Source organism: Ahaetulla prasina, chromosome 3, assembly GCF_028640845.1.
Source record: "Ahaetulla prasina isolate Xishuangbanna chromosome 3, ASM2864084v1, whole genome shotgun sequence".
NCBI classification, from domain to species: domain Eukaryota; kingdom Metazoa; phylum Chordata; class Lepidosauria; order Squamata; family Colubridae; genus Ahaetulla; species Ahaetulla prasina.
Window position 1 is genome coordinate 46,332,293 of NC_080541.1, and position 19,014 is coordinate 46,351,306.

General features: G+C 42.3%; 1 long non-coding RNA gene across 1 annotated transcript in view; it reads left to right on the forward strand.

Annotated features, from left to right (window-relative positions):
- Window positions 1-12,950: 12,950 nt before the first annotated feature.
- Window positions 12,951-19,014, forward strand: part of LOC131195203 (uncharacterized) — a 44,401-nt gene continuing 38,337 nt past the window's right edge. Inside the window, exon 1 of the long non-coding RNA XR_009154379.1 lies at window positions 12,951-13,019. This is a non-coding gene — a long non-coding RNA (uncharacterized LOC131195203). The remainder of the gene's footprint in view (window positions 13,020-19,014) is intronic.

Consider the following 19,014-nt stretch of genomic DNA (forward strand, 5'->3'; position numbering starts at 1 on the left):
GCTCACTTCTTCTGCGGCCACTTGCCACCACCTGTATGTGTTGCTCCGGCCCCGGTCCCTGCTTCACCATCAGAGGCCTTCAGGAAAGGCCTCTACAGCTGAGAAATGAGCTCCAGATTGACATGTGCAGCACCTCCAGCCTCCATTTCAGAAAGGCCTCTGAAGGCAAAATGGAGGCTGGGGAGTGCTGCATGCATTAATCTGGAGCTCATTTCTCGGCTGCAGAGGCCTTTCTTGAAGCCACACGGGCTCCTGCTAGGTAGGGCTGTTCAGTGCCACTGTTGTGAGGTGAGAAAATAGTCATCCCCCGAAAATAAGACCTAATGCCTCTTTTGGAGGCAAAAATAATAATAATAAGACTAGGTCTTATTTTCGGGAAAATATGGTATTTAGGAAACCTAAAGTGAGTGTAATCATATACATGTTGAATTTCAAGAAGATAGGCATTATTAAATTCAGAACAGTAGGAAGTGCAACAGGCAACAAAAGCTAAAGTTAAAAGTAGCCCAATAGAGATGGAAGCCCTTAGATAAGGAGATACTATAAGGTGCTGCAAAAATTAGAATCATGCAAGCAATGGTATTTCTGTATGAAAATTGGACTCTGAAGAAGCAAGATGGAAAGACGATAGATGTTTTTGAACTTTGGTGTTGGAGAAAATGCCTGGGAATACCATTGGCAGCCAAGAAAACAAAACAACAACAACAACATTGTACTTTGAAGCACATTTAGGCTTTGATTTGTAGATATACTACTATGATGAGATTGAACTGAAGTATGATCAGAATAAAGCATTCCTTTAAAGTTTGGACACAACTATAACAAGCAAGAAAATTACGTTTTTATTTAGTATTTGAAAAGGAGACTACTAAGAAATATCAGGGCTGTACGTAAAGTAGGAATATTTTTAAAATATTCCAGAAGAAGACAATGGTAAAATTTTGGTACTGTTGCCAAGGAACTACATAGATATGTCCATATTAACAGAAGTTGAATTTCCTAGAAGGAAGCTTTTTATCTTCTCTGGCAATGAGATATGTATTCCACTTTACACTTATGAACTATTTGAAGAGTCAAGATTCCAGTTTGAGATTAATAGAAACACCAACTAGGAACCTAAATGAAATCATATCTATAGATTCAAATATAATACATCTCAAGATATTAAAAGTACTTTCAGACAGTTTGACTGAACCTATAGATTACATTTGTGAATTTTTGTAGAATAAGTGAAGCACCAGATTACAGAACAAATGCTACTCATAGCTTTAAAAAGGTAGAGAAGGTACCAAAACCTTAGAGGCCAGTCAGTCTGGTATTAATACCTCTTCAGATTCTAGAGCAGATTACAAAGTAATCAATTGATAAACACCAATGTAGCATAATCCAAAAGTTAGCAAAGCAGCAGCAGCTTTGCTAGATTTTTGTAATGCTGTTTGGTAGTTGGATCCACAACCAGCTTTAAAAGTAAACTAAAAAAAATGTTCAGTTTATCATGGAACTGGAATAAGCTATTAAGTGAAATGCCCTAAGTTTTACGTTGGCCTCAGACATTTTCATTCATATTTTGGAGGAGGAGATCAATTAAAAAAACAAATTATCAGCTCTGTAGATGGCACAAAACCGAGTGGTTCAGATAACAGAAGACAGTAATAATATTCAATGTTATCTTAATAAAGCAAATGAAATGGAATAGAGACAGATGCAAAATTCTTATTTTATAAAAAGAAATAAAATGCAAATATTTGGAATGAGAATTTCTAGACTGGTAATAGCACATGTGAAAAGGACCGTGGAATTATAATTGATCATAAACTAAATATAGAGGAACGATGTTATTGCAGGGGGGGAGTCAAATCCACTTTCAGACTACATTAATAAAAATATTGTTTCCAAATCACAAAAAGTAATATTATTGACCTGCATTTGGTCAGATTTCCACCACGCGACCTCCGAACCTTTCGCCGCGAGCTTAAAACTTACCTATTTATTTGCGCTGGCCTGGGTTAGTTTTTTAAATTTATGGGTTTTTAAATGGGTTTTAGTTTTAAATTTTAATTATGGCCAATTTTAATAAGTTTTTTAAGTGTATTTTAAATTGTATTTATATATTGTCTATTTTACTTGGCTGTGAACCGCCCTGAGTCCTTCGGGAGAAGGGCGGTATACAAATTTAATAAATAAATAAATAAATAAATAAATCCATTTCTGGATGCCATATTAAAAGAAAGATCCTGAAAAGCTGAAACAGCTGCAAGGAAGGACATGAAAAGTTGGAAACTTAAGAATTATGAATGACAGAACTAGATATATTTAGTTAATGAAAAGGTGGCTGAAGAAGCCAGTACAGCTCCTTAAGTACCCGAGGGGATCCCACACATCAAAAGTTTAAGACTTGTTGCCTATTGTCCCAGAGTGCACAGAACAGAATAATGGCTTTAAGTGACAGAAAGGCATCTAAGATTCTGAGACTGAAGCAACTGATTATGATCTGATCATATAATCAACTTTAGGTGGGGACACCAACAGTGGTTTGATCTGTAGACCATGAAATTCTAAACTAAGGACATACTTTCTTCTTCCTCATCTGTAGACCATGAAATTTTGAACAAGCAATTGTTGGGATGGGCACGCCTCTACTGCTATTTCATTGCCATTGGCAATGCTCCAGAGCTCCATGATGACAAGCTGGGGCAGGCAATGTGGCAAGGATTTTAATTCATAACAGGATAGGTGAGCTATCTGTTCTGCCTTAGGTAAATGACATCTGTTCCAAATTATTCTGAAATGTCTCAGGATTGGGCTTCTTATGGATCTAGGGAACAGCTTTGAGTTACACTATTAACAAAAATATGTGGTAACAAATACTAATCTATAACACTGTGATGGCAAATCTATGGTACGTGTGCCAGAGGTGGCATACAGAGCCCTCTCTCTGGGTATGCACACCATCGCCAGCTGCTCTTCTGGTTTCTGGTGTGTGCATGTGCAACGGCCAGCTGGTCTTCGCACACACCTGAGTGCTGGAAATCCGAAGACCACCTGGCAGGTGCACATGTGCACAGCGGAAACCAGAAGAGCAGCTGGATAGCACATACATGCACACCAGCCAGTTGGTCTTCAGGTTTCCAGTGCGCATGCATGCACGTGCATGCGCACATGCATTCCGGTTTCAGCACTCAGTGGCAAAAAGGTTTGCCATCACTGCTATAGCATGGTTTTGGGTGGATTTTCTTTCTAGTGAAAACAGAATAGTAGTGCTAATTTAATGTATTTCCATTATGGCTGCATTGCAAAAGCTTGTTCTAAATTAATTAAGAAAGTGTGAAAAATTTAATTATTATGTCGTCAAGTTTTAATTCCTAGGAAAAGGTGCTTGAACTTGTATCTGTTTTGAAAATTTTCTCCTAATTTCCTATTATTATTTAAATGCATTAGCTACTCAACTCCAGTCCACTATATTACAGACCAAAATGCACTAAGCCTTCCATCTAGCATTTAATCATATACTGAAGGCTAGCACTAAAATCCTCATGAGCTGGAAATAAATTTGCTATATGACAAACTATTTGTAACAAATAATAATCATTGATTCTGCATCTATCTAAACAAGGTCTTTCTCTGTCTTGTATATTACTTATTAATATCTTGGAAAGAAGGAATAGAAAGCACTTTTTCCAAAGTGATGTAAATTATATCTAGGAAAAAATTATGAGCACTTTAGAAACAATAGCTACATAAATAGGGTAGGACAATCAGAGACCTAAGTAATCATTTTTAAAAAGCCAACAGATTTACCAGTTTCAAATATCTTTGTCACATCTTATTGTTACAGTTACAAACAGCTAGCTAATTGGATATTTAATGCTCTATATATGCATGGAATCCAAAATGTTCTGTCATTATTAATTTATTAGCCATTCATTGTAATTATCCTTCTTGTAATGAATTCATTTAGTATTAATTTGAATGTCATACATACAGGTCTGCTGTAGGTATTGCCATATAATTTAGTATTCATTATTCCAGCTTTAAGATGAAATATTAAACATTGTCAGAACACTTACACTTCTAGCAGCTTTTTATTAAGATGATCGCTATTATTTATGAATGGTGGGAATTTAAATATTCACAAGTGTGGTCATCTTTTTCTCCTCTCCCTGCTTGATGGTACACTTGGCCTCTGTGTCATATTCTACATGGCCTTGATCTGACTAATCAATACCCAACTTCCTTATCCTGAAATATGTCACCACATACCTTAGTCATTGGCAACTGATTATTCACATATCAAGATCACAAGTGGTCAGTATGTGTCTGTGATGAGGGGATTATGAAGATTTATGAGAATTATTCCAGAATCTGAAGGAAGAGCACATGGTTGAATAGCAATTTAACTTATTTAAATACAGATATTCATTGATAGAATTAATCGGTAACAAAAAAGCATCTTGTAATAGTAAGGAGACATTTCCCCATAGCAAATCCTGTACAAATCCTGTGTCTTCCACAACAGTTTTGTAAGAACTTATAAGTTACAATTCTTTTTATAAAAGAGTTTACTGCAAGCTATATTTAAAAAACACAGACACACATTCTAGAAAGTAACAGGTAACAGTAACAGAGTTGGAAGGGACCTTGGAGGTCATCTAGTCCAACCTCCTGCTAAATCAGGAGACCTGTACTAGGAATTCGAACTGCCAAACTGCCGACCTTTCACTGGAACTTATCATTTCTTTTTAATTTGTTTTATCCATTAATTTTGAAATGAGACCAAATGAGGGGAATGTTCAGGAATAAGATTTATTTATTTATTTATTTATTATTTAAATTTGTATACCGCCCTTCTCCCGAAGGACTCAGGGCGGTTCACAGCCAAGTAAAAATACACAATACACTATAAATACAATTAAAATACAATTAAAAAACTTATTAAATTGGCCACAATTAAAATTTGGAGATAAAACCCATTAAAAACCCATAACTTAAAAAACTAACCCAGTCCAGCGCAGATAAATAAGTAAGTTTTAAGCTCATGAAAGGTTCGGAGGTCCGGAAGTTGGCGAAGTCCTGGGGAGTTCGTTCCAGAGGCGGGAGCCCCACAGAGAAGGCCCTTCCTGGGTGTCGCCAGGCGACACTGTCGCTACCGACGGCACCCTGAGAGTCCCTCTCTGTGAGGCGCACGGGTCGGTGAGAGGTATTCGGTAGCAGCAGGCGGTCCCGTAAGTAACCCGGCCCTATGCCATGGGCGCTTTAAAGGCGTTCACCAACACCTTGAAGCGCACCCGAAGGCCACAGGTAGCCAGTGCAGCCTGCGAGGATAGGTGTCACTCGGGAGCCACGAGGGCTCCCTCTATCACCAGCGCAGCTGCATTCTGGACCAACTGCAGCCTCCGGATGCCCTTCAAGGAGCCCCATGTAGAGAGCATTGCAGTAGTCCAGGCGAGGCGTCACAAGGGCGTGAGTGACTGTGCACAAGGCATCCCGGTCTAGAAAGGCGCAACTGGCGCACCAGGCGAACCTGGTGGAAAGCTCTCCTGGAGGCGGCCGTCAAATGATCTTCAAAGACAGCCGTTCATCCAGGAGAACGCCCAAATTGCGCACCCTCTCCATCGGGGCCAATGACTCGCTCCCGACAGTCAGCCGCGGACTCAGCTGACTGTACCGGGATGCCGCATCCACAGCCACTCCGTCTTGGAGGATTGAGCTTGAGCCTGTTTCTCCCCATCCAGACCCGTCGGCTTCCAAACACCGGGACAGCACTTGATAGCTTCATTGGGGTGGCCCGGTGTGGAAAAGTACAACTGGGTGTCATCAGCGTACAGCTGGTACCTCACACGAAGCCACTGATGATCTCACCCAGCGGCTTCATATAGATGTTGAACAGAAGGCGAGAGAATCGACCCTGCGGCACCCACAAGTGAGGCGCCGGGGTGACCTCTGCCCCCGTCAACACCGTCTGCGACCGGTCGGAGAGATAGGAGGAGAACCACCGATAAACGGTGCCTCCACTCCCAATCCTCCAACCGGCGCAGCAGGATACCATGGTCGATGGTATCAAAAGCCGCTGAGAGGTCTAATAGGACCAGGGCAGAGGAATAACCCCTATCCTGGCCCTCCAGAGATCATCCACCAACGCGACCAAAGCCGTCTCAGTGCTGTAACCGGGCGGAAGCCGGACTGGAGCAGGTCCAGATAGACAGTTTCCTCCAGGTGCAGGGGAAACTGATATGCCACCATACTCTCTACAACCTTCGAGCGGGTTGGAGACGGGCGATAATTACCTAAAACAGCGGGTCAGGAAGGCTTCTTGAGGAGGGCCTCACCACCGCCTCTTTCAAGGCGGCGGAAAGACTCCCTCCAACAAGGAAGCACTGTAATCCCTGGAGCCAGCCTCGTGTCACCTCCTGAGTGGCCAGCACCAGCCAGGAGGGCACGGGTCCAATAAACACGTGGTGGCATTCAATCTACCCAGCAACCTGTCCATGTCCTCGGAGTCACAGGGTCAAACTCATCCCAAACAACATCACCAAGACCGCCTCAGATACCCCGTCTGAATCGCCACAATTTTGGTCCAGACCGTCCCTAAGCTGAGCGATTTTATCGTATAGATAACCGTTAAACTCCTCAGCACGCCTCGCGGGTCATCCCGCTCCCCTGGTGAAGGAGGGCGGGTCACCAAACAGGGCAGCTGGGCGGTTATCTGCCGGCGCAATGAGGGAGGAGGCGTAGCAACGCCTCGCTTCCCTCAATGCCACTAGGTAGGTCCTAGTATAGGATCTAACTAGTGTCCGATCAGCCTCTGAGCGGCTGGACCTCCAGGAACTCTCTAGGCGTCTTCTCCGGCGTTTCATCCCCTCAGCTCCTCGGAGAACCAAGGGCGGTTGGGATCTGCGCGGGTCAGAGGCCGCAAAGGCACGACACGGTCTAAAGCCCCAGCCGCAGCCCGTTCCCAGGCTGCAGCTAGTTCCTCTGCCGTGCCGTGAGCCAGATCCTCAGGAAGTGGCCCAAGCTCCGTCCGAAACCTCTCTGGGTCCATCAGGCGCCTGGGGCGGTACCACGTAATGGTTCCGTCTCCCTGCGGTGTTGGGTGGCGGTCAGAAAGTCCAGGCGAAGGAGAGTGATCTTAATAAAGCAAATGAAATGGAATAGAGACAGATGCAAAATTCTTATTTTATAAAAAGAAATAAAATGCGAATGAAATGAGAATTTCTGGACTGGTAATAGCACATGTGAAAAGGACCGTGGAATTATAATTGATCATAAACTAAATATAGAGGAACGATGTTATTGCAGGGGGGGAGTCAAATCCACTTTCAGACTACATTAATAAAAATATTGTTTCCAAATCACAAAAAGTAATATTATTGACCTGCATTTGGTCAGATTTCCACCACGCGAACTGCATCCATTTCTGGATGCCATATTAAAAGAAAGATCCTGAAAAGCTGAAACAGCTGCAAGGAAGGACATGAAAAGTTGGAAACTTAAGAATTATGAATGACAGAACTAGATATATTTAGTTAATGAAAAGGTGGCTGAAGAAGCCAGTACAGCTCCTTAAGTATCCGAGGGGATCCCACACATCAAAAGTTTAAGACTTGTTGCCTATTGTCCCAGAGTGCACAGAACAGAATAATGGCTTTAAGTGACAGAAAGGCATCTAAGATTCTGAGACTGAAGCAACTGATTATGATCTGATCATATAATCAACTTTAGGTGGGGACACCAACAGTGGTTTGATCTGTAGACCATGAAATTCTAAACTAAGGACATACTTTCTTCTTCCTCATCTGTAGACCATGAAATTTTGAACAAGCAATTGTTGGGATGGGCACGCCTCTACTGCTATTTCATTGCCATTGGCAATGCTCCAGAGCTCCATGATGACAAGCTGGGGCAGGCAATGTGGCAAGGATTTTAATTCATAACAGGATAGGTGAGCTATCTGTTCTGCCTTAGGTAAATGACATCTGTTCCAAATTATTCTGAAATGTCTCAGGATTGGGCTTCTTATGGATCTAGGGAACAGCTTTGAGTTACACTATTAACAAAAATATGTGGTAACAAATACTAATCTATAACACTGTGATGGCGAATCTATGGTATGTGTGCCAGAGGTGGCATACAGAGCCCTCTCTCTGGGTATGCGCACCATCGCCAGCTGCTCTTCTGGTTTCTGGTGTGTGCATGTGCAACGGCCAGCTGGTCTTCGCACACACCTGAGTGCTGGAAATCCGAAGACCACCTGGCAGGTGCACATGTGCACAGCGGAAACCAGAAGAGCAGCTGGATAGCACATACATGCACACCAGCCAGTTGGTCTTCAGGTTTCCAGTGCGCATGCATGCACGTGCATGCGCACATGCATTCCGGTTTCAGCACTCAGTGGCAAAAAGGTTTGCCATCACTGCTATAGCATGATTTTGGGTGGATTTTCTTTCTAGTGAAAACAGAATAGTAGTGCTAATTTAATGTATTTCCATTATGGCTGCATTGCAAAAGCTTGTTCTAAATTAATTAAGAAAGTGTGAAAAATTTAATTATTATGTCGTCAAGTTTTAATTCCTAGGAAAAGGTGCTTGAACTTGTATCTGTTTTGAAAATTTTCTCCTAATTTCCTATTATTATTTAAATGCATTAGCTACTCAACTCCAGTCCACTATATTACAGACCAAAATGCACTAAGCCTTCCATCTAGCATTTAATCATATACTGAAGGCTAGCACTAAAATCCTCATGAGCTGGAAATAAATTTGCTATATGACAAACTATTTGTAACAAATAATAATCATTGATTCTGCATCTATCTAAACAAGGTCTTTCTCTGTCTTGTATATTACTTATTAATATCTTGGAAAGAAGGAATAGAAAGCACTTTTTCCAAAGTGATGTAAATTATATCTAGGAAAAAACTATGAGCACTTTAGAAACAATAGCTACATAAATAGGGTAGGACAATCAGAGACCTAAGTAATCATTTTTAAAAAGCCAACAGATTTACCAGTTTCAAATATCTTTGTCACATCTTATTGTTACAGTTACAAACAGCTAGCTAATTGGATATTTAATGCTCTATATATGCATGGAATCCAAAATGTTCTGTCATTATTAATTTATTAGCCATTCATTGTAATTATCCTTCTTGTAATGAATTCATTTAGTATTAATTTGAATGTCATACATACAGGTCTGCTGTAGGTATTGCCATATAATTTAGTATTCATTATTCCAGCTTTAAGATGAAATATTAAACATTGTCAGAACACTTACACTTCTAGCAGCTTTTTATTAAGATGATCGCTATTATTTATGAATGGTGGGAATTTAAATATTCACAAGTGTGGTCATCTTTTTCTCCTCTCCCTGCTTGATGGTACACTTGGCCTCTGTGTCATATTCTACATGGCCTTGATCTGACTAATCAATACCCAACTTCCTTATCCTGTCACCACATACCTTAGTCATTGGCAACTGATTATTCACATATCAAGATCACAAGTGATCAGTATGTGTCTGTGATGGGGGGATTATGAAGATTTATGAGAATTATTCCAGAATCTGAAGGAAGAGCACATGGTTGAATAGCAATTTAACTTATTTAAATACAGATATTCATTGATAGAATTAATCGGTAACAAAAAAGCATCTCGTAATAGTAAGGAGACATTTCCCCATAGCAAATCCTGTACAAATCCTGTGTCTTCCACAACAGTTTTGTAAGAACTTATAAGTTACAATTCTTTTTATAAAAGAGTTTACTGCAAGCTATATTTAAAAAACACAGACACACATTCTAGAAAGTAACAGGTAACAGTAACAGAGTTGGAAGGGACCTTGGAGGTCATCTAGTCCAACCTCCTGCTAAATCAGGAGACCTGTACTAGGAATTCGAACTGCCAAACTGCCGACCTTTCACTGGAACTTATCATTTCTTTTTAATTTGTTTTGTCCATTAATTTTGAAATGAGACCAAATGAGGGGAATGTTCAGGAATAAGATGAGGGTATGCTGGAATTAATCTTGTTTATTTCAGCCTCAGTCCAAATACTGAAAATGTCTTTATTGGTAACTATTCCTTCAATGTTATGTTCACCTTCCCAGAAAAAAAGAAACAATACTGAATGCTGTTTTAATGGGGTTTTAGATTGCTATTGTTTAGTTTTTAGGAAATTTGGCCACAAGTTATATTAATTTTATTCTGTTTTTAATTTGTATATAATGTGTTTTTTAAATTGGCTGTTAACCGCCCTGAGTCCTTCGGGAGAAGGGCGGGATATAAATACGATTAATAAATAAATAAATAATAAATAATTATTAATGACAAAAATCCTAGAAGGTAAAGGCATGAAAGCAGGATGGTTGATCTTGGGCCAGTCACTTTCTCTCACCCACCTCAAAGAGTTATTGTTATTGTGGGGAAAATAGGAGGAAGAAAGAGTTTTGGGGATATTCATTGTCTTGAATTTCTTATAAAGTAATAAAGGTGAAATAAAAATTATAAAAAATAATACCCTCACAAGACTGCAATGGGGAGTGCCTCCAACCTGGCCAAAGTGAAGTAGTAGCAAAATTTCAGAGTTAGGATGAAGGAGAAATAGGATGATGGTACATACCTATTTGAATATGAAACACTGACTATGGCATTGGATACTAGGATACTGGAAATCAGTACCCCGTTGTGCTACTCAAGATAACTCCCAGCTTTTTCAAACTTCTATGGGCAGAGGTTGTTTAAGGAGACACCTAAAAACTGGAGTTTGCTGTTAGTTCTTCTTAGCCAGATTGATTAAATGGTCACTGAGAACTACTGGAGCCAGATCCTCAGGGGACAAAACATTAATTTTAACTAGCAATTAATGAAATAGCACCAGACTCTGGCATCTACATAAACCAAACCTATCTCTAACTGTAAGGAAGCATCATTGATGAATCTTAGCACAGCAAGCATAGTTCTTATAAATTTGGACTGACCCCGGTTAGGAGTTTTTTAAAAATTAAAGTACAAATATGAATACCACAACAAACAAAAGAAATAATCGTGCAAGCTGCAGAAATAAATTGTGTTTTCTGTCAATGGAAAAAAATCTCAAGACAGCTGAACAGCTTCACTGAACAACACCAATCCAATAGGAGAAATGTGTGCTCCAAGATAAGGAGGCCTGGAACTGCACTCCAAGGTATTTGGTACACACCTGCTCTACTGATGTCCTGTTAATTTGCCATTTATGCATCTTATAGTTGATTGTGCAAAACACTAGTTATTTTTTATAACTTATTAAAAGTTTTCTTTGGATGAGAGAAAGCCAAAGCCCTTCTCACTCCCACCTGGGAGACAGACAAAAATGACTATATCATCTGTAGATAACAAAGCTGGATTTGCACCATCTGCTAACATTGGAGAGTAAAGAATTAAAAAAAAGTAAGAATCTGATTTATTAAATTAATATATAGATTGAAAAGTGAGGCAGAATGTATCCTTGCTATATCCTTTTTCTGTGTGGTAACAGCTCCAGAAAAGAGAAATATGGGTATAAGAATGGAACTGAAGTAAACTAGATCCATTACACAAATAAGTCAGTCTTCTTTATTTCAATTTAACTTGACCATCACTACCTGTAGACAATTGGATTTTCAGGTATGACCACTATGAATGCTTGCTGTCATTGTAGTCTTCATAATCTTTGGCTACTGAATTCAGGATACAAAATGTACATTTATTTCTTTGTTTGAGAGATACCTAATTTGGTACAATTGGAAATTTCCACATGATAAATCCTGCCTTTATCACTTAATAAAATATTCATCACAAAATGCAGTATTGGTCACAATGTGTCCCTTTTATAACATTTATAGCATGTGATGTTTTCCCCATAGATATTTAAGATATAACATAATATAACAACAGAGTTGGAAGGGACCTTGGAGGCCTTCTAGTCCAACCCCCTGCCCAAGCAGGAAACCCTACACCATTTCAGACAAATGGCTATCCAGCATTTTCTTAAAAATTTCCAGTGTTGGAACATTCACAACTTCTGGAGGCAAGTTGTTCCACTTATTGATTGTTCTAATATGAAGGTTTCATGTATAAGATCTATTAGGTCATTTCCTCCACACATTCTTAGATTTACAGAAGCAACTTCAGCCTGATAGCAATAATCTTCTAAAAAAGTAAATTGATTTGTTTATTTAAGACTGTTAGCATGACCTATATCCATTAGTAACCTAGGACATTTTCCTCATTATATGCTGTTTCATCATTGCAGAGAAACAAGGTGCCTGTTTTTACGTGTCTCTTATGAATTTTATCTATGGAGCTCATTGTCCCCATCAGCCTTCCTTGCTGGGTGAGAAGCCTTCCCTGGACTAGATCAAGTTCCAGCATGCTATTCAAGTGCCATCCACAAACTTGTGGACAGAAAACTCTGAGATTTTTAAAGATGTATATGTGTATATATAAAAACTTTAAACATATATGTATATATATAATCTTATTTACAGTCATGCCTCAGCATACAATTTTTATATATACTGTTGTTGCTCTCTAGCCCCATCTAGTGGCCAATACTAATACCATCGTATTGTTTTGAAGCTGACCCAACCCCTTTACCCATCAGTCCTCACTCTCAAAACAAGTGCACACTGAGAAGCCAGATTCCATTTTCCTTTAGCATTTGGAGAAGACAAAAGCACAAAGAAGAAGGGGCGTGCATAAGCGCACAAACGTGCCTACCGTTCCTGTCCTATTGTTTTTCTTTTCTTCTTCCTATATATATATATATATATATATATATATATATATATATATATATATATATATATATATATATATATATATATATATATATATTTGCTTATACCTCCTTATATTTACTCATATATGTGTTTATATATTATATAATCTTTTTGTACGATACCTACATATATTGTTATGACAAATTAAATAAATAAATAAATCTTAATCTGTGGCACATGTTCATCCAAGGACAAACCCACATCCCACACACAGAGCATTGCTGGTGAGATTTAGAATACTTGTATTTATTAATTGTTACGTTCAGCAGTAACTCAATACTGCCTATCTTGTATTTAGTTCTCATAGTATGTATTCCTATTTTTCCAGTTTCACCATATCCTGTTCTTTCAATAAAGCATCTATAGCTACGCATACTGTATGTTTTATTGGAGAATAGGTGGGTATAGCGGCATGTCAAACTGCACATAGACAAAAGTTAGTGAGGACAGAACATTTACACTTTCTATGTGAGAGCAACCTAATTCTAAAACTGCCTTTTTTATATATAGCAGCTATTCAAGATTTTTGATTGAATGTTTATGTGAGAAAACAAGAAAACTTTTCCAAATATATTTTCCCTCTACCAGCATAATTGTATATGTAACCCAGCATGTGGTCTTCTTATCCTTGGCATTCTATCTGAGGAAAACTATTTTCCTTGGAAATGTGCAATGTTACTGGCATCTCAGAAACCTCAGCTGCAGTTTTACAGCTTGTGAGCTTGTGATCCTTAGCCTTTCAACATGTACATTCAATTCAACACTTCACTTTCTTGTGAAACTAGAGCATTACAACAATCTACATAGGTTTACTGTTATATAATCCTGGTCATAGAGTGTGTGTATCAATCAATCTTCCCTCCTACCCCAAAAAAGAATCTCTCAGAATCAGTTGGCTCAAAGTTGGCTCAAGGGATGGGATGGGATGGGATGGGAAGGAAAGGGAAATCATCCATACATCATTGGCATCCTTCAGTCTCGAAAGACTATGGTATCGTGCTCTGGAAAGAGGTCCTAAAACAGCATCTAGTGTGACTAAAAAGGCCAATTTGAGAGTGGCAATCCCTTCCACACTGAAGTCAGTTACATTCTGTCCCCTGCCCAGCCCCCAGATTTCTCTGGTTCCGGGACTGCCTCTTTGCCTCAGCCTGCCGAAAAGGTGTCTTTGAATTGGAGAAGGCCATGCTGCGTCTTTAGCCTCCAAGCTGAACAATCAGAGGTCAACATTTCCCAGTTGTTAATGTCCATTCCCAAGGCCTTTAGATCCCTCTTGCAGATATCCTTATATCGCAGCTGCGGTCTCCCTCTGAGGCGCTTTCCCTGCACTAATTCTCCATACAGGAGATCTTTCGGAATCCAACCATCAGCCATTCTCACGACATGCCCAAGCCAGCATAAACGTCGCTGTTTCAATAGTGTATACATGCTAGAAATTCTAGCACGTTCCAAGACTGTGCTATTTGAAACTTTGTCATGCCAGGTAATGCCAAGAATATGTCAATGACAGTGCATATGAAAGGTGTTCAACTTTCTCTCCTGCCGTACGTAAAGGGTCCAAGACTCGCTGCAGAGTGTGCTCAAGACACAGGCTCTATAGACCTGGATCTTTGTATGTTCCATCAGCTTCTTATTAAGCCATACTCTCTTTGTAAGTCTGGAAAATGCGGTGGCTGCTTTACCAATACATTTATTCAGCTCAGTATCTAAAGAGAGGATGTCGGAGAGGTACACAAAGTCATGGACAACCTCCAGTTCTTGTGCAGAGATTGTAATACAGGGAGGTGAATCCACGTCCTGACCCATGACTTGTGTTTTTTTCTGGCTGATTATTAGTCCACAGTCTTGGCAGGCCTTCGGCAGAGTGAACAGTAATGGCAGTGGCAGCAATGAAGAGGAAATCTCATAAGCATTTCAGCTGGACTTTAGACTTTGCTCTCAATCTGATCTGGTCCAGAAATAAATACCCTCTGTTGCCGTTCCAAAAGCATATTTCAGCATGACAGCAAAAAAGATCCAGAATAAAGAGGACACAGCCCTGCTTCACTCCACTTCGAATATCAAAGGAATCTAATGTTAAGCCATCAAAAACTACAGTGCCCTTCATTTCCTCATGAAAGACCTGATGTTGAGGAGCTGAGATGGACATCCAATCTTGGGGAGAATTTTACAAAGACTGTTCCTACTAACCAAGTCAAAAGCTTTCATAAGATCTATGAAGGCTATGAAAAGTGGCTTTGTTCCCTGCATTTCTCCTACAACTGTCTAAGGGAAAATATCATGTCAGTAGTGGACCTGTTGGCTCGAAATCCACACTGTGATTCTGGATAGACTCTCTCTGCAAGCACCTGGAGCCTCTTTAGTACAACATGGGCAAGCAGCTTCCCTACAACACTAACAAGAGAGATGCCACGGTAGTTGTTACAGTCACCCTGTGGCCTTTGTTCTTATACAGTGTGACAATATTTGCATCCTTCATGTCCTGTGGTACTCCACCTTCTCTCCAACAGAAGATTTCATGCAGTTCAGTGGGGATGTTCTCTTTGCAGCACTTCAGAACTTCGGCAGGGATGATATCTTTCCCAGGTGACTTGCCGGAGGCAATGGAATCCAGGGCCGCATTTAGTTCTTCTAAAGTTGGTTCACTATCAAGCTCCTCCAAGACAGGCAGGCACTCAGTGTTATTTAATGCATCTTCAGTTACCACACTTTCTTTGGAATATAACTCAGAGTAGTGCTGCACCCAACAAGCCATCTGCTGTGCTCAGTCCTGGATAACCTCACCTGTAGTAGACTTCAGAGGGGCAGATTTCTTCTGTGTTGGACCTAAGGCCTGCTTTATGATATTATATATCCCCTTGATGTTGTCTGTGTCAGCTGCTATCTGGATCTGAGAGCAAAGCTGAAGCCAATAATCGTTAGCACATCTCCTGGCAGTCTGTTGGACTTTGCTATGAGCAGCTCGCAGAACCTGTATGTTGCACTCACTGGAACAGGCTTTATATGCAATTAGACCTCTCCCTTTTTCCTTGATGGCTGGCGTCAGCTCCTCCAAATGGGCTTCAAACCAATCTGATGATTTTCTGATCTCCTTAGTAAATACTGACAAGATGGTGTTATAAACAGCATTCTTGAAATATTCCCATCATTCAGATGCATTTGCTTCAGCCAGGCCTAGGAGAGTTTCCTTGAGTGCTTGTGCAAATTCTCCACTTTGCCCTGATTGCAGGTCTTGTTGATGTCAATTCGTGGTCTTCCTTCCTTCTTTGAGTGATGCAATCTCTTTGTTTGCAGTTCTATTCTGCTGCACACCAAGGAGTGGTCTGTATCACAATCAACACACTGATAGCTTTGTGTGATTGTAATATTGGGAAGGTCGGAGCACCTGGAAAGAATCAAGTTGAGCTGGTGCCAGTGCTTCGATCTTGGATGTCTCCAAGAGGCTTTGTTTTAAAGTATGTATTGCTAACGCAAAAATTGTAGTAGCAGCAAAACTCTAGCAGGCATTGGCCATTTTTGTTCATCTTCCCAACACCGAACTGACATAAACAAGTGGGCCAAGAACTATAATCAGCTCCAACTCTGGCATTAAAATCGCCAAGGATAAACAGTGGTTCTTTCTCAGGGATTTTCTTGATAGTAGCAGCCAGATCGTCGTAGAATTTGTCTTTGGATTCTACTGAAAATGATAATGCATACATAAATGTTGTATTAAACAACAATATAAACAGCGCATCATGTTTTGACTGGGATGAATAATCTTTTTATTACCAAGAATTGGGGGTGCACGCTCGATGTTTGCAGGCGATCGCGCGCCCTGAGCCCTCAGACTTCTCCCGTTTCCCGGATGGTCAAGACCCTCAGAGCCCGGGCCTTCGGCTGATGCTGTGCAATGCACGGTCCATGGTCAATAAGACCCCCCCTAATTTATGATCTTATCCGGGGGGGTGCCGCGGACCTTATGGGCGTTACGGAGACCTGGTTGGGCGCAGAAGGGGGTGTGCCCCTTGTTCAAATGTGCCCACCGGGTTTCCAAGCATTCCATCAGCCGAGGGCCCAGGGTAGGGGTGGGGGGGTGGCGGTTGTGATTAGAGAGAGTCTGGAGCCGAGGGAGACCACTGTACCTCAGATTGCCGGGTGTGAATCCCTCTTTGTGAGGTGGGGTCATAGATATGAGATGGGCTTGTTTGTCATGTACCTGGCTCCTTGCGGCGTGACAGCAGCCCTGCCCGAGCTCCTGGAGGTGCTTGCTGGAGTGGCGGTGGAGACCCCCAGACTTATTGTCATGGGGGACTTTAACTTGCCATCGACCGGCATGTCATCTTCAGTTGCTCGGGAGTTCACGGCTTCCATGACGGCCTTGGACCTGACTCAAGTAGTTGATGGCCCTACTCACAGTGGGGGTGGCACGCTGGATTTGATTTTCATCTCTGGTCAGTGGTTGAAGGATCTGGATTTGAGGGATTTAGTCATCGAACCTTTGTCATGGTCAGATCACTCTCTCCTTCGCCTGGACTTTCTGACCGCCATTCCACACCGCAGGGAGACGGAACCAATACGTTGGTTCCGTCCCAGGTGCCTGATGGACCCGGAGAGGTTCCAGACGGAGATTGGGCCGTTTCCTGAGGGTCTGGCTCACGGCACGGCCGAGGAACTTGTCGCGGCTTGGGAACGGGCCACGGCGGGGGCCTTGGACCGTGTCGTGCCTTTGTGGCCGCTGACCCGGCGTACGTCTCAACCAGCTCCCTGGTTTTCCGAGGAGCTGAGGGGGATGAAACGCCGGAGAAGATGCCTAGAGAGTTCCTGGAGGTCCAGTCGTTCGGAAGCTGACCGGACACTAGTTAGGTCCTATACTAGGACCTACCTAGTGGCAATGAGGGAAGCGAGACATTACTACGTCTCCTCCCTCATTGCGTCGGCAGATAACCGCCCGGCCGCCCTGTTTCGGGTAACTCGCTCTCTCCTTCAACAGGGGGAGCGGGATGACCCATTGCAGGGACGTGCTGAGGAGTTTAGTGGTTATCTATACGACAAAATCGTTCAGCTTCGGGACGGCCTGGACAAAAATTGGGTAGATCAAGGCGGGATGTCAGAGAGCCGTCTTGTTGAGACTATTTGGGATGAGTTTGACCCTGTGGCTCCTGAGGACATGGACAGGTTGCTGTGTAGGTTGAACGCCACCACATGTTTACTGGATCCGTGTCCCTCCTGGTTGGTGCTGGCTGCACAGGAGGTGACACGAGGCTGGCTCCAGGGGATTACGAATGCTTCTTTGTTGGAGGGGGTCTTTCCGGCCGCCTTGAAAGAGGCGGTGGTGAGGCCTCTCCTCAAGAAGCCTTCCCTGGACCCAGCTGTTTTAGGTAATTATTGTCCGGTCTCCAACCTTTGCTTCGCGGCGAAGGTTGTAGAGAGTGTGGTGGCATGTCAGCTACCCCAGTACCTGGAGGAAACCGTCTATCTAGACCCGTTCCAGTCCGGTTTTCGGCCCGGTTACAGCACTGAGATGGCTTTGGTCGCGTTGGTGGATGATCTCTGGAGGGCCAGGGATAGGGGTTATTCCTCTGCCTTGGTCCTATTAGACCTCTCAGCGGCTTTTGATACCATCGACCATGGTATCCTGCTGCACCGGTTGGAGGGATTGGGAGTGGGAGGCACTGTTCATTGGTGGTTCTCCTCCTATCTCTCTGATCGGTCGCAGACGGTGTTGACGGGGGGGCAGAGGTCGGCCCCGAGACGCCTCACTTGTGGGGTGCCTCAGGGCTCGATTCTCTCACCCCTCTTGTTCAACATCTATATGAAGCCGTGGTTTCGGTGTGAGGTACCAGCTGTACGCTGACGACACTCAGCTGTACTTTTCCACACCGGACCACCCCAACGAAGCTATCGAGGTGTTGTCCCAGTGTCTGGAAGCCGTACGGGTCTGGATGGGGAGAAACAGGCTCAAGCTCAATCCCTCCAAGACGGAGTGGCTGTGGATGCCGGCATCCCGGTACAGTCAGCTGCAGCCGCGGCTGACTGTTGGGGGCGAGTCATTGGCCCCAATGGAGAGGGTGCACAACTTGGGCGTCCTCCTGGATGGACGGCTGTCTTTCGAAGACCATTTGACGGCCGTCTCCAGGAGAGCTTTTTACCAGGTTCGCCTGGTTCGCCAGTTGCGCCCCTTTCTAGACCGGGATGCCCTATGCATGGTCACTCATGCTCTCGTGACATCTCGTCTGGATT